Source organism: Passer montanus, unplaced genomic scaffold, assembly GCF_014805655.1.
Source record: "Passer montanus isolate IOZ18808 unplaced genomic scaffold, ASM1480565v1 scaffold5, whole genome shotgun sequence".
NCBI lineage: Eukaryota > Metazoa > Chordata > Aves > Passeriformes > Passeridae > Passer > Passer montanus.
This window is the reverse complement of record NW_024369929.1, coordinates 17,748,463-17,764,908: the sequence shown is the minus strand read 5'-3', so window position 1 is coordinate 17,764,908 and position 16,446 is coordinate 17,748,463.

Genomic DNA, 16,446 nt, shown 5'->3' with positions numbered 1-16,446 from the left:
TGGCACGGCTCTGCCCCGCGCGGCTCGGACCGGCACGGCCCTGACCCTACACGGCTCTGACCCCACAATCTGTGACCCCACACGGCTCTGACCCCACAATCTCTGACCCCACAGTCTCTGACCCCACAGAGCTCTGACCCCACACGGCTCTGACCCCACAATCTGTGACCCCACACGGCTCTGACCCTGCTGGGCTCTGACCCCACAATCTGTGACCCCACACATCTCACTGCTCCTCCCGCTGCTCTTGACACCACACTCACTCCACGAGGCTCGGCTCCTGCTCGACTGCTGTGGCTCCTTATTGTCTCTCTGTTTCCCACCTGATTTCCCACTGGGGTTTCCCGTGTGGGATTCCCACAGCCCCTCTGGCCCCAGAGCAGTCACGGTGCCCTGGGCTCTGCCCCGGTGTCTCAGGGGCTGTTTGCTGTGGGGGGAGTGACAACTGTGACATCTCTGACTGCACTGGCATGGGCTGGGAGTACCACAGGCTTCTGTTTGGCATTTTTTCCCCTACAGGGTAAATAATTCCTTATTAAGGTTCATTTGCCATCCACGTTGTTCTGCTGAGGTGGGATGCTGCCTTTTAACACTCAGGTTTAGGAATTGCAAGAGAATCACAAAATCCTGGAATGGTTTGGGTTGGAAAGGACTTCATGGACCACCTCATCCCACCCCTGCCATGGCAGGGACACTGCCACTGTCCCAGGCTGCTCCAAGCCCTGTCCAGCCTGGCCTTGGGCACTGCCAGGGATCCAGGGGCAGCCACAGCTGCTCTGGGCACCGGTGCCAGGGCTGCCCACCCTCACAGGGAAGAATTTCTTGCCAAGGTCTGACCCAAACCTGTCCATACCCAGCTGGTTACCAGCCCGGTGCCCACCACCCTGAGGGGGCAGAGCTAATGCACCCCCAATGCCAGATTGCTTTTTCCAAGCCCAGCCAAAGCAAGCAGAACCCTGCCAGGCCCTTGCTGAGCTGTGCCATGAGGTGCAGGTGGAGCCAGAGCCAAGAGCTGCAGCAGAAAGTGCTGGGACTTGGGAAAACGTGTTTTTTCCATAACCTCCTACTCAGCTGTTGCAGGAGGAGGGTGAGGAGCTGCAGCGTGCCCGGCACTCGGGCTGCCCCTCTGAGCATCGTGACTGCAGAGGGGTCGGCCCAGGGAGCACCCGGGAATGAGAAACCAGGGGATGTGTGTCCAGAGTCCTGCCCTGCACCCACAGCCGGGTCCCTGCACTCAGAGCCTTGTCCTGGCACTCAGAGCACAGTCCCTGTACTCACAACCCCTGCCCCAGCACTCACAGCCCCTGCCCAGCTCTCACAGCCCCATCCCAGCTCTCACAGCCCCTGCCCAGCTCTCACAGCCCCATCCCAGCTCTCACAGCCCCTGCCCAGCTCTCACAGCCCCTGCCCAGCTCTCGCAGCCCCCCCCAGCACAGCCCTGCTCTCTGCTGCAGGCAGGCAGCCCCTGTGCTGTCCCAGCCTCCTCCCTGATGCCAGTGTCAGGGCATCCTCGGCGTTTCTGGGCTTTCCAGAAGGATGCAAATTGAATAAAGGATCAAAGGTCAGTGAGCAGAGAGCAGAGTATTTCTGGAAAGCCCGGGAGCGGCGCTTGCTCACAGCCTGGCACACACGGCTGGCGCTGGCTGGGCTGGCACAGGGGTGACAGCCCAGGGCCTGCCCCACGCGGGATGGCAGCCAGCCTGAGTGCCCAGGGCCTGTGGGGACAGCCCTGGCTCACACAGGGGTCACCCCTGGCCTCGGGTGGGCGTTTGGAAAGCGAGGTACAACCTGCTGGAGTGAGGCCAGGCGAGGCCAGGGAGCTGCTGCAGGGCTGGAGCCCCTCTGGAGCGGGGCTGGGGGGCTGGGGGTGCTCCCCTGGAGAGGAGCAGGATCTGGGGAGAGCTCAGAGCCCTACCAGGGCCTGAAGGGGCTCCAGGAGAGCTGCAGAGGGCTGGGACAAAGCATGGAGGGACAGGACACAGGGAATGGATCCCACTGCCGGAGGCAGGGATGGATGGGAGATTGGGAATTGGGAAATGTTCCCTGGCAGGGTGGGCAGGGCTGGCACAGCCCAGAGCAGCTGGGGCTGCCCCTGGATCCCTGGCAGTGCCCCAGGCCAGGCTGGACACTGGGGCTGGAGCACCTGGGACAGGGGAAGGTGTCCCTGCCATGGCAGGGGTGGAACAAGGGGGTTTGTGAGATTTCTTCCAGCCCACACCATTCTGTGACTCTGTGATTTGGCAGCTGTTTTCCCCTCTCCCGAGCTCAGAGTGTCTCTGTCGGGCAGAGCAGTGCACAGCTGTGCTGCAGGTGTCTCTGGAGCAGAGCTGAGGGAGCGCTCCCTGCACTTTTCCAATTACAAACTGGATTGGAGTCTAATATTCTGTAGGATAAAGGAATTTCTTGACAATGGACCCGCATGACGAGGAGCTGGTGCAGTCATAGTCCCTCCTCACTCCAGGGACACTCCCTGGCTCACGAGCCAGACCCCATTTCCCAGCCAGAGCCCCTTGAGCCCCTGCCCCACGGGACAAACCCTCCCAGTGCCTCCAGCTGGGCACAGGCTGGGCCAGGGCACCCCCAGGGTGACCCCGAGAGCAGCCCTGTCCCCAGCCCACGTCCGGCCTGTCCCCCGAGGCTCCGGGGACTCCGGCTCAGCCCACGGCGCTTCTCCCGGTGCTGCGGCGGGGACGGGCTCCTCCTCTTTCCTCATTCCCATTTATTTTTGGCTCCCGAGTTGTCACAAATGATTTGAGCTCAACAGTTTTTAAAATTTGAACTCCAAACAGCTATTTAAAGCCTTGACAGGATGCAAGAGCGTATTAGGAGCTTATTTTTAGAGCCTTTCTTAGGGTGAGCGGCTCACTCAGCATCACTCACGGACTGAGACCAGCACGGGAGCCCCGGCGAGCCCCGTGGGGCTGCCAGGGGTGGCATCCCGGGTCTGGGGAAGGGCAGGAGCCCCGTGCCTCGGTGCCAAGGGGAGCCAAGCAGGCACGGAGTGCCCGGTCACCAGATGTTTGGGATCAAGTGTTGCAAGGCAAAATGGGTTTGATTGGAGAGGGCTTTGAATGTGCTGGTCCTCAAAGTTCTTGTGATTAATATAGCAGTTAATTAGCATGGTGAAGATTTTAAAACTTCTGTTAATTAGAGGTTGATGTTATTCTGTGTCCCAGTGCTTCAGGATGGAGGAATCTTCCCAAGCAACACCATCTCTCTGTGCAGTGTTCCATTCTGACCTTGTGCATGTGAATTCTCCTCCCACTGTGCACCAGTCCTGGCGGCCTCACACATTTTATTATTTTATTTTATTTTATTTTATTTTATTTTATTTTATTAAAATATAAATTTATCCTAACTATTGTTCTGATCCGGGATATTTTTTTGGCCTGCACTTAATTAGTCATAATTCAGAGGTTTTCATAAGTCACACACTGCACATGCTGAAGTGCTAATGAGGCATTTCCATGCTGAATCACCAACAAATGATTTACCACGATGATTTTGTTATTAAATCCCAACGCCTGGCTCTGGCGAGCAGCGCTGGGAGACGCCTGTTTGCTAATACACGGAGACAGTGGAATGCAAGCAGAAAATATTATGAACCCGTCATGGGAGCGCTGACATATTGATGTGGCACCTGCACCTGCCCGCAGGGTTGCCGGTGAGGAGGAGCCTGACAGATTGCTGTCCGCAGAGCCAGGCTGCCCGCTCCGCGCCCGCAGCGCGCTCCGCACCGCCGGGACACGCAGCGCCCCGGGGCAGGGCAGGGCAGGGCAGGGCCCGGCACCCATCGCACCCCGCACCCGCGGGCAAACGGGGCTCGCGGGGGTCTGCACCGCACCACCGGGCCACTTCCAGGCGTGAGGGTACCCGAGGGTAACCTGGCACCCGGGGACGTCCTGGTACTTCAGGACATCCTGGTACCCGGGGGAATCCTGCTTCCTGAGGGGATCCTGGTGCCTGAGGACATCCTCGTAACCTGGGGAGTCCTGGTACCACAATGGGAATCCTTGTACCCCGGAGGAGTCCTGGCACCCAAGGACATCCTTTTACCCGAGGGAATCCTGATACCTCAGGGAATCCTGGTACCACAATGGGAATCCTGGTACCCGAGGACATCCTGGTACCCAAGGACGTCCCGGTCCCCGAGGACATCCCAGTACCTGGGGACATCCCGGTCCCCGAGGACATCCCGGCCCCCGGGTATATCTCGGCTCCCGGTGCCTCCCGCTGGCTGAGGGCACGGCAGTGAACGCTCCCACCGGGTTCTGTGCCAGGGTACCCAGTGCACCCCAGCGGTGATGGGGCCCGGGCTGGGGGCTCAGCCGGGGCGGTGGGTGGGGAGGGGGCTCCTGCTGCCCCGGTGCTGCCCGGGCAGCGGGCAGGCTAGCTGAGCATGCTCCCGGGGCCGCATTTCCCGGGGCCGGGCCGTGTCCCGCTGCAGCAGCACGGACACGGTGGCACTTGTCCCTCCCTCCTCTCGCCGTGGCTGCTGCTCCTCTGGCAGGCTGGGCTGGCGGCGGCGGCAGGGCCGCGTTCTGCGGGCTGCAGCACAGCTGGCGCCTGGCGCCGAGCTCCCGCCGCCCGCGGGGAAGGTGAGCGGGCGGAATTCGGAGCCGATTCGCTCCCTGACATCCGCAGCCCAGCGGTGCTGCTGCTGGAAACATCTCCGCGGGGGAGCGGGGAAGCGATGCATTTAGAGGGATTCTAGCAAGAAATTGCAAAAATGCCTCCCTGGGGCCGAGGCAAAGGGTTGTTAGCGGCGCTGTTTATTCATGAGCACAGCCAGCCAGGGAAGGGTGAATCTTGGAATTGTTCTGGGAGCACAGCGGGGAGGTGCATCCATTTCTCTCCCTGCTCCACCTGCACCATGTCTGGGGGGAGGGCAGGCCCCATCCCAAGGGGCTGAGGAGGGTGGGGAAATTTCCTTGGAGTGACATGGGGGCTGCGACCAGCCAGATATTTTGGTTGCTGCAAGAATCCGTGTGTGCCAGGGAAGTGTGTAAATGGATGGGCAGAGAAGATCCTGATTAAAGCCCCGTTTCAGAATCAGCTGATCTGGGTGGTGAGAAGGGGTATTTTGTGGATCAGCAGTGCTCTGTTTGGGGCTAAAGGGCAAAGAACTGACAGAGCCCTGTCATTGTCCCTGGATTGTGTATGATTGTGCAGGTGAATAAATCCGTGAATCCCAGAACAGTTTGGGCTGGAAAGGACCTTAAATCTCATCTCATCCCACCCCCGTATTGGGCAGGGACACCTTCCACTATCCCAGGGTGCTCCAAGCCCCATCCACCTGACCCTGGGCATTTCCAAGGATCCAGGGGCAGCCAGAGCTTCTCTGGGCACTCTGTGCCAGGGTCTCACCCCCTGGCAAGATGCCCTGAGAAGGGTAGAATTCACAGGGTGGAATTCCTTCCCAAACCCCATCTAACCCTGCCCTCTGGCAGAGGGAAGCCATTCCCATGTCCTGGCACTCCAGGGCCTTGCAAGCAGTCCCTCTCCGGCTCTCCTGTGCTCTCCCAGGATATTTGGAGAGCAGTGCACGGTGTGCCTGTGCCCTGAACTGCTCTTCTCCTGCCCTGGCACCTCCAGCTACATTCACCTTCTGTTTTGGGAGAACTCTGTCCATCGTTTTGCTGTTGCTGTGGTCCTGGGGCTGAGGCAGGTCCCAGCCCCATGGCTGCCTGCCGAGCCTGGGTGCTGCCCCGTGAGTGCTGCAGTGGCTTTGGTGGGACCCCGAGCCTCGTGGTGACCTTGGTGTCACCGTGAGCATGGCCGTGGCTTTGGGGTGCCCCCCATGGCACCCCGGGCTGCATCAACCCTTTCCCACAGCCCGGGCAGCGCTGGCACCCTGCGTGCTGCCGCGGCGGGGCAGGGCGTGCGGGGAGCGCAGCAGGAATGCAGAACGAGATGAGATGTGACAGCCCATCTTCCTGGGAACATCGGTGTAATCTGCACCAGAATGTGCTCAGCCAGCCGGAATCGCCGCCAGCCCGAGCTCGGTGCCCGGGCAGGACCAGCCCCGGGCGGGACCGGCCCCGGGCGGGACCAGCCCCGGGCGGGACCAGCCCCGGGCACCCCGGGGTCGCTGCGCGGTGCCCGGCTGCCCTCCCGCGTCCGGGGCAGGGGCCAGCAGCAATCCCTGCTGCGAGCCCGGGCAGGGCTCCCGGCCGGCTCCTGGCACCCCAAAAGCAGGCGGGGCCCTGCCGGGCTGAACCCGGACTGCTCAGGGCTCACCAACCACGGCGCTGCTGCTGCCACCTCTGCAGGGACCGGGGGGCCCCTGGCGAGCCCTGCCCTCACTGCGGGGTGGGTGATGATGGGCGCACCCGCTGGGCTCATCGGGGCCAGGCTGCCCATCCCCAGCCTCAGGAGCACCTCCAGGGCGTGCTGGGGAGCGGGCTGGCACCGCGCAGGCAGCTCTGCCCCAGGGCTGGGCTGCCAGGGGCTGCTCCAAGGTGTCACTGCGCTCCTCGGCGTGTGATCCTGGCAGAGCAGGGACAGCCCTGGCCTGGGAGCCTGGGCACTGTCCCAGCAGGATTGCTCAGGCTTTGGCTGCAGTCCTTGCTCAGACACATGGCCTGAGTTTTCATCCTCAACAGAGCAGCTGGGGCTGCCCTGGATCCCTGGCAGTGCCCACGGCCGGGCTGGGCACTGGGGCTGGAGCCCCTGGGACAGGCAGTGTCCCTGCCATGGCAGGGGTGGCACTGGCTGGGATTTAGGGTCCCTTCAGCCCAAACCACTCTGGGATTCGATGGAACTTCCCAAGCATCAGTGCTGGAAGTGGGGGTGGAAGGGCTGGGGGCAGCTGCAGGAGCAAAGCCATTCCTGGGGCACGATGGGGCCCTTGTGACTCCTGTGCCAGCGCCTGGAGAGGAGGATGCATGGAGCAGGGGAAGTGGACGCGAGTCGCCATGGCAACTGGGATGGAAACATCACCAAAATGTGTCAAACGAGGGGAATTACAAAAAATAGAAACCCAGCGTGGTGTGGGCAAACACTGCAGCTTCACGGGGCTGCTCCTGGCAGCCCCCCCGTGCTGTGGTGGTGGTGCCAGCACCGTGCTGTCACCTGGGGGGTCTCGTGGCCCCCAGAGCAGCCGTGAGCAGACCCCAGTGCCCCCAGACTCACCGGGCAGCCCCTGGCTCCTCACCAGCACGGGGACATGAGCCCTGCACTGTCAGCCCCAGGCAGGGCACAGCCGGGCACAGACACGTCCTGCACCTCAACTGGCACCACGGCACCTCTGCCTGAACCCCCAGCTAATTAATTTGTAATAATGAGCCATGTCCCTCTTTCCAGCTGTTTGGTGGGGTTTTTTGTTTGTTTGTTTTTGCGGGTTTTTTTGTTTGTTTTGGTTTTTTTTTTAACTAAATGGATTTGTAACCAATTTGTGCTATTTTATCTGTCACTTCCACTCTCAGGATTTGTAATTTTAACGCATGACAACAGTTAATCACAATTCTCTTCCAGCAATAGTTTTAATTAAAACCACTCACTTTCCTTTTTTTTTTGTCTCATTCAGTGCTGTCACTGAGGGCTGCAAATGAGATCACAGGCTGGTGGTTGTTGCTGCTGTGTTATATTCACCACTGACGTTAGGAGGTGGGGAGGAGCAGGGATGGGGCAGGGATGGACCAGGGATGGGGCAGGGATGGAGCAGGGATGGAAGAAGGATATATCAGGGATGGAGCAGGGATGGAGCAGGGATGGGGCAGGGATGGAGCAGGGATGGAGCAAGGATGGAGCAGGGATGGGGCAGGGATGGGGCAGGGATGGAGCAGGGATGGGGCAGGGATGGGGATGGGATGGAGCAGGGATGGAGATGGGATGGAAGAAGGATGTATCAGGGATGCAGCATGGCTGGAGCAGGAGCCCACTGGGGCTGCCCATCCAGCCCTGCAGTACCCAGTGATGGCACCGGGGCTGGAAGGTCCCTGTGAGGAGCCTGGGCGCTCGGGCAGTGCCATCCCCAGCTGTGGGAAGAGCCTTTGCCCTTTGCGGCTCGGTTGCAGCCGATTTCCTCTCTGGGCCAGGAGCCACCCACAGTGACCCTGCCCGGGCTGAAGGAGCCCAGTGCCAGCGCTGGAGCAGGAGCAGCTTTGTCAAATCATGAGCTGTAATCGGCTCCACTTCACGGCCGACATCACACGCTGCTCGCTGCAGACACGGCTCCTGATCCCAGCTCCGTGCCCAAACAAACAGCTCCGACACCTGCTCTGCTGCTCCGATCTGCCCGTGCTCCCTGCCCTGACAGCTTGCTAACGAGCTTCCCTCCCGCAGCAGCCAGGAGCCGGGATGGGCCCTGACAGCCTCTGCCAGCCCGCAGCAGAGCCAGGATCGCAGCGCCGATCCGAACCCAGATCCAGGTGTGGATCCAAACCCAGGTCCAGGTGTGGATCCAAACCCAGCTCCAGCCCTGCATCCAAACCCGGATTCAGGCCTGTATCCAAACCCAGCTCCAGGTCTGCATCCAAACCCAGCTCCAGCCCTGCATCCAAACCCGGCTCCAGCCCTGCATCCAAACCCAGCTCCAGCCCTGCATCCAAACCCGGCCCCAGGCCTGCCCCAGCGGCAGTGGCAGTGCCGGTCAAGCTGTGCACGGTGCCCTTGGCGAGGGGCCGGGGCTGTGCACCAGCCTCGGTGCTCTCCAGCCCACCCTGGAGCGAATCTCACCGGTGCCGTGTCCTGGCACGTTCCCGGGGCACGGCCGGGGGTCCCAGAGGGCTGCTCTGGCTGGGGAGGCACCCCCAAGCCCCCAGACCCCGCTCCGGGCGGGCTGAGCTGGACCAGCAGCTGTGCCCGTGCCGTGCTGAGCCGCCCCTATCCGAGCTCCGAGAGGGGGTCTCACCCTCCGAGCAGCCCCCCTGCCCTGGCCGCCCTCCCTCCCGCCGGGCGCTGGGGCTGGAAGGGGCTGGGGAGCTGCTGCTCCATCCCCCAGGGCACATCGGGCTCTGCAGGAGCTGCCACCCCTGCTGCCCACACTGTCACCACCCGCCAGCTGCCCTGCTCCTGGACCTGCTTTCCCAGGGGATGTTTAATTTGCTTCACTTTTGGCAGATTAATTTGTTGGGTTTTTTAAAAATCTCCCTTTTTTCTGTACTCCATTTTAGTTAGCCAAAGCGCAGTGATGCTGAGGTTGGATTTACACCTCCCCCAGTCCTGGGCCTGGCCCGGTGTCCCTGCTAACTGTGCACACCCAGCGATGGGTCCAACGGGTGGCATTTGCATCCGGAACATTTTTAACTTGGAAAATGGGAAAAAAATCAAGCGATGACAAGTGTATTTATTTGTGCAGCCGACGCTGCCAACGGCTGGGGCTTAAAGGAGTATTTTTGCCATTTTCTGAAGTCAGTTGGAACAGAGAGACCGAATCCAAGGCGGTGACACCTCTGATGGCTTGGAAGGGCTCCTTCAGCTGCAGCAAAGCTCAGCAGGTTTGACATTTGAAACTCCCTCATTCCACTGCCAGGCAAAACCTGGGGCCTTTGCACTGTATTTTTCCTGCTGTTCCTCAGTGCAAGAATTCCTGCTTTTTCTGGTTTCACACATTATGAACACACCAGCTCAGGAAAAAATAAAATTCTGCTGTAATGATAAAATTGGCTGTGGAATAGCAGAAATCTGGCTTGCTCATGTGGTGCCAGGCTCTGGGGAGCTCTTGGATACCAGGGCTGCAGTCATTGTGTCACTGTTCTGAACACAAAACCACCGGGAAAGTGAGATTTTAAAGGATTGTTTGATGTTCGGCTTTTCAGGATTAATTCCTAAACGAAGCCACAATCCCCGAGGTGCTGCCACAGGCAGGAGGAAGCTGTCCCCTGTACATGCTCCCCTGCTGCTCCCCAGACCCCGCTGCTGGAGGGGATGGGATTTGTGTCCCTCCCTTCAGAGGCAGCAGCCAGGGACCCTCCCCAGTCCCTTCTGCCGGCACGGAATCCAACCCTCTGGGTTCAGCCTGGGACAGGGGAGCGAGGCAGGAAGGATGCCGTGGGGGAGGAATGCACTGGAAGGGATGTAGGAGGGATGCAGCAGGAGGGAGAATGCAGAAGGGTGTAGGAGGGTGCAGCAGCAGGGAGGGGTGCAGCGCAGACCCCTGACCCTTTCCAGCACCCCACCCTGCTGCTGCCTCCACTCCCTGGCCTGGGTTTTGCCTGGGTTTCTCCTCCTGGGACTGAGACAGGTCCTGCCAGGTCTGCGTGAGGCTGATGGAGCAGTGGGAACCCCTGGATGGGGATCGATGGGGTGAGAGCTGAGGGCTCATTAGCCCTCATTAGCAATGGACTCCCAGGTGCATAGAGGCAATTCACCCGGCAGGCAGCGTGGCTGGGGGCGTTTCTGGGTCATTTTCAGGCATAAAAGGGGCAAAGGCTGCCCAGTGAGTGCAGTGGGCTCTGTGTGTCCTGGGGTGTGTTTGTGGGCAGGTGCTGCTGCTGCACAGGCACCGCTGGGCCAAGGGCTGGGCACTCCCAGGGGAACGTCCCCCTGCAGCCCCAGCCGTGCATGGAGGATGGCCAGGAGCAGCAGGATTCCTGCCGGAGGCGCTCTCCAGCCCGGGGCCAGGTGAGCTCTGAGCTGGGTGTGCTGGGGCAGCTGGAATGTGCCCCCAGGTGGTGCCAGCACCTGCCCTGAGCCCGTACCCACTGCTGTCCTGCTCTGGGCTTTTGATAAGCAGGCTGGAGGGAAACAGGTCACTGCTGCTGAGGCTCCTGGGTTACATAAACAGGAGGAGTGAGCCAGGTTGTGCAAGCCTGGCTTGTCTGAGCGTGTGCTGTGGTTTGGGGAGGCGTGGAGGCAGGGGCCTGGAAACAGGTCAGTTTAGGTGAGCTGTGAGCCAGGAACTCCTCCCACGGAGGTTGGTGGACACTGGCACAGGCTGCTCAGAGCAGAACTGGTCAAACCCGGGCTGGACGGGGCTTGGAGCAACCTGGCACAGCAGAGGGAGTCTGTGCCCATGGCAGGGGTGGGATGGGCTTCAAGGACTCCTCTCACACAAACCCTTCTATGGCACAAGGCTGCCCGAGCACAGCAAAGCACCCCTTAGCAGGGACTGGCAAGCCTGGAACCGCTGAGGAGGGGAGCCAACACAGCCCTGGGGGTGTGATGAGTGCAGCCAGGCTGGGAAGGATCTGGCCTGTGCATGGAGAGCAGCTCTGCCTCGGGAAGGGTGCCTGGGAGCAGGAGGGGTCCCAGGACAGAGCCACGGGACCCCCAGCCCACCCCCGTGGCACAGTGGGAGTGAGTGGGACCCTGCGGGGGCTGCCCGTGGGTCCTGGGAGGGAGGAATGCCTCCGGCTCAGTGGGATTTGAGCAGGCTCTGCTGCCCCAGAGCCACATTTTGCTGCTGAGTGCTAACCAGGCCAGGCAGGACGAGCCATACCTGCACCTGCCTGGACCAGGACAGCGCCTGGGTGGCACCGGGGACACTGCGAGCGGCGGCAGGGCCAGAGCGGGGCCGGGACTGCGGCACAGCCCTCGGGGCCCCTCTGGGCAGCACCTCTGGGCCCCCATGGTGCCCGGCCATGCTCAGCGAGGCAGCGAGCTCAGCCCCTGCAGCCTCTTCCTCCTCTTAGGGCTGAGCAGCGCTCTTGCTAAAAACAGGAATCCTGCTATTTTAAATGCCAGCTTGCGGGATGATTCAGTGTCTGCTCAGGCAGACACGAGGCAATGAGGATGTTGGTCTTCAAGCCTTATTTTAGGGGGAACCTCTTCCTTCCGTGCTGGGTGTCCCCAGCGATGTGGTGAGCTGGAAAACCCCAGGAGACGGGACAGGGTGCAGTGGCTCCCTGGGCTGGGACCAAAGTGCAGCTTTCCAGGAGGGGCAGAGCGTGCTGACCCTGAGGCAGGATCGCCTCTCCAAACCTTCTTTGTTAATGGTCTGCACAGCCCCCGGTGTCCCTGCAGCCCTGCAGCTTCCTGTGCCTTCGGAGAGGGATCTTCCCTGCCAAATTTTCATCATCTTGCTGCCTTTCCTTGTGCTGTGTCTCCAGCACATCTTCCCTCCTCCAGATGGGGAGGTGAGGGTGCTGGGGTGCCCCAGCCCTGGTCCCTGCCCCCCTGCTTTCTGTCCTGGGGTGAAGCCCTCCCTCCAGCACTGCCAGAGCTCTTGCATGGATAATGTCACCGGGAGCAGTAGGCTTTAGTAGAAAATTCCCTCTTTCAGACGTGATTGATTTGGATTCCCCCCAGTCCTGGTTTCCAGGCACCAACGGCTGCTGGAAACGCTCTCCTGGCGACAGAAAATCCATGGGAAAGCAGGCAGCCTGATGAAGTATTCATGGGGATTTTTATCGCTGGTTTTTACCCGCTGCAGGAAAGTCAGCTTTATTTTTAGTGAACGATGGATCCAGCAGAAACACAGGAAAATACTCCATCTCCCTTGGAGCTGCATGGGGGCACTGGAGAGGGCCTGTGCCTGGGAATGGGAACTGAACAAACCCTCTCCTAAGAGCTTCCTGGCTAGTTGTGGAGCCACCAGAACACCTGAGCGAGGCTGTGGCTGATGCTCTGCTGCCCCAAGTGCTGCAGCGTGGCTCCTGCGGGCCCAGCTGAGCCTGCAGGGATTCCCAGGGGCTCAGCCTGCCTCTGTCCCAGGGAGCAGGAGAAAGAACCACAGCTGATTCATCTGCTGATCCAGAAGAACCCCCCTGAATTAGCAAATGTTGTATTTGTTTCTGTAATGGACAGGAAAGCATCCCTGAGTGCCCAGCAGCTGCACCCATGGCCGTGCCAGCCCCGGGAGTCCCAGTGTCACTGAGCCCTGGTGGGACACTCACATCTGGCTTCAAATGATCTTACTGCCTATTTCCGAGCCAGCCAAGCTCAGCCTCTGCCTTCCAGGGTTTTCCCACTGCCTTTTCCCCACGGGCACTGCTCACTGCCCGGCCAGTGCCGAGATGTGCTCTGTCAGCAGCAGATGCTTAATCTGTTTAAAAATAAATCCATAACTCTCCTGTGACTGACGGGAATCTGTTACAGCAAATCCCGCTGTAATGAGGCACCCGGCCACGCTGCCAGACTTCAGCACTCTCTTCCCCTCTCTGAGGGCTCCAGAGGCGTGGGTCCCTCTGTGGTCTGGGGCAGCCTGGAACTCGCTGTTCCCTGCCCGTGTTTGTGCCATTTGCTGACAGCCGCAGGTGGCTCCTGGCAGGGACAGGGACTGCTGGGCCTGGCCTCGCTGTGGCAGGGGTGACCTGTGTGTGTTCTGGTGTCCCTGGATGTGGGGATGAGGATAATCCCAGTGCCCTGTAAGCAGCTCCTGCTGGGACTGACTGGGAGCCTCTGCCCTGCAGCAAGTGGGGCAAGAGCTGGTCTGGTGAGTGACCCGTGCACTGCCCAGGGTCACTGCCACCCCTGTGACACCGGGTGTGTGTCAGCTGCAACCGGGGCCTGCTTCACCCCCCACAAACAGAAAACATTTCCTGTGGCTTCTGCAGCTCCTTGAGCCGTCAGCTCATGGCAGGTACCCCAGTGCCTGGTCGTGCTCCCAGCTGGCTGCTGGAGAGCCAGGGAGAAAGGATTTCTCGGTGGCAGTAAGGAATGAGTCAGTTCCAGAGATCTGGGTATTACATCCTTAATTAGCGACAGCCTTTGGTGTGCAGGAGCCCAGCAGGGCCCTTCCCAGGGGTGCTGGCAGCAGCTGCAGCGCTGGCCTGGCTCCCCCAGGCTGATCCTGGGGTCCCCTGCTTGGGCACGGCGTGTCCAGCCCCAGGACAGGTGGTCCCAGGTGAGCCAGCCGTGCCACCTGCACCTTCCATTGGGCAGGCGTGCCCAGCTTGGAGCCAGGTGAGGCAGCCAGACACGGGGATGGGATGGATGTGCCTGATGAGGTCCTGTACCTGCAAGCCCAGCAAGCCCTGCCTTGCTGCAGCGTGGGGAGGCAATCCCTCCCCTCATCTCTCGGGAGAGGGAGCTGGCACCCCAGCCAGGAGCTGGGAGAGGTGTCAGAGCCCTCTCCATGGGCTCAGGAGCGAGAGAGAGCTGCTGGCACACATTACCAGGCTGTCATCCCCGCGCTGACATTCCCAGGAACAGCTTAGCAGTTCAAAGGGCTGCTGAGACAATTGTGCATTGCATGATCGCAGTCCCGGGGCTCTGACGTTCAAACGAGTCAGCAGTGAGGTGATTTCTGCAGCGGGGCTGCCCCGGGGCTGGGCACAGCCCGGGCCCGGCGCAGGGTGTGGTGCCGAGGGATAAACTGCCCCAGTGAGCTCCCTGAGCTGGTGAGGAGCCTCCCTGAACACCCCCGTGCCCCCAGCACTGCAGGCAGTGGCACCCAGCCCCAGGGACCTGAGGGACGGGGAGTGACCCGTGCTGGTGGTGGCACTGGTGGCACCTGTCTGGGCTGGCATGGAGAGGATGCAGCTGCCAGCCTCAGCGGGCGTCCCCCGCCCTGCCCTGGTGCACCAGCTTCTGTTCCTGCCCCAAGAGGAGAGCAGGCTCTGGGTGAGAGCACCAAGAGGCTCCTCCTGTGCCACCCTGGGGGATCAGGGCAGTGATCCTGACTGAGACCCTGGCACGCCGTGGGTCAGCTCCCTGCTCCTGCGCCTCCTCCCTCCTGGTTCAGTGCTTGCTCTGCCCTGGTGCCCCCATCACGGAGGGCTCAGAGGTCTGATGGTGACTGTCCCACTCCCAGGGCTGCCCCGCAGCCTCCCCTGCCCAGAGCAGCGTCCCAGGCTCCTTGTTCCCCTGTGCCAGCTGTGCCCTTGGGTCAGGTCCTGCTCAGGCTGTGCCCACAAGAGCCACTTCCATCCTTGTTTAACACCCCAGTGAGGAGCAAAGGAACCACAGCAATCAAAGCACCTGGAAACCCTGGTGATCTTTGTGGGCAAACTCCCTGTCCCACGGGCAGCACACCAAGGCTGGCCTGCTGGCCCTCTGAGGGGTGAGGAACCCTTCCCTCGGCTGCAGGGCCAGGAGGGCACACTGCAAACCCCTCCCCTGATGGATGCCACCTCCCTTGGTGCCAGGAATCAAACTTTCCATTGAGCCCTGGAAGCTCTCAGTGATGTTTCCATCACCCTCTGTATCTTCCAGAGCGGGAGAACTGAACGAGCACCGTTGGGAGTGCAGGGGCTGGGCCTGGCCCCAGCCCAGCTCAGTCCAGCACTGTCTGTCCCCTGTGCCAGGCTGCTGCTGTCCTTAGGGCATGGGACCCTCACCCCGTGAGCAGTGGCACACTGGGCCTGTCCCTGGGCACTCCTCACGCCCAGGTACACCCCAGCCCTCCAGGCACATCCCCATGGTCAGAGGGCTTGGCAGCTCCATCCCTACAGTAATTACACAATTATTATTATTGTTATTAATGCCAGCTTCCCAGCTATTATTTCATCCAGGACTTTTCAGGCTGCCACAAAGGGTCTCTTTTGTGCCACTGCACTGTTCACATGTGGCAGCCTTGGCACAGGAAGCACCTTCTGCTTTGTGCTGCGAGCACTCCCAGCCCAGGTGGGGCTGCAGCGGTGACAGGGGATGTGGGACCTCCCTGACGGGCTGGGGACACGGGGAGGGACAGAGCCCGGCCGCGGAGGGGAGCTGGCCATGCTGGAGCTGCAGATCCACCTGCAGCTGGCTCAGGGGCACGCTCAGCCGGGGACAGAAGCGGAAGGGTGAGGGGCAGGGGTGGCCCCAGCCCCTCTCTGGCACTGACCCGGGGACTGCAGGCCTCGGGCCGTGTCCCTGAGGTGCCCATGGGCACGTGTTCCAGCAGTACCCAGGCCAAGCAGCTCCATGCTGGCAGTGCCAGCACCCTTCCCAATTCCAGCCTGTTCCCTCCCGTTCCCATGGCAACCTGTGACCTCACCGGGCTCCTTGGAGCCCTGCCAGCGTTTTCAGCAGAAACAGAGGCAGTGACCGGGGCTGTCCTGCTGTCCTCCCTGTCTGTAGGGGTCTGTCACAGCTGGGGCTCAGGTCAGGGCTGGCTCTGCTGCAGGACGGCCGTGCCACGCTGCAGGTGGCACACTCGGTGCCCGTCACTGTGCCATCTGGCTGTAGGAGGGCCTGGGCTACAGGGGCACCAGGGCACTCCCTGCCCTGCACGGGCTGCAGCTGCAGCTCTCCAGTGCCCAGTTCCCAGTTTGGCCCTGCTCAGCAGGGCACACAAGGCCAGGATGGAGAAGAGGGGTCGAGAGTGAGACAAATGGAGAAACTGGACCCTCTGCTCTGCCTGCTGGTGCCACTTCCCCTGCCTCCCTGCCTAAGGGTCCCTTTTGGCTTGGGATCCACTCCCCAGGGCTCCCATCGGCTCTAGGGTCCCTCCCGGCTGTCCCTGGGGTCCCGTGTGCCCAGGGGTCCCCCTTGCTCTGGGGGTTCTGTGTCTGGAGCTGTCTCAGCTCTGGCTGTGCTGGGGGTCCTGCCCGGCCCGGGTGTCCCTCTCTCGGCCCGGGGGTCCCTCTCGGTGCTGGGGGTCCTGCCCGGCCCGAGGGTCTCTCTCGGTGCAGGGTT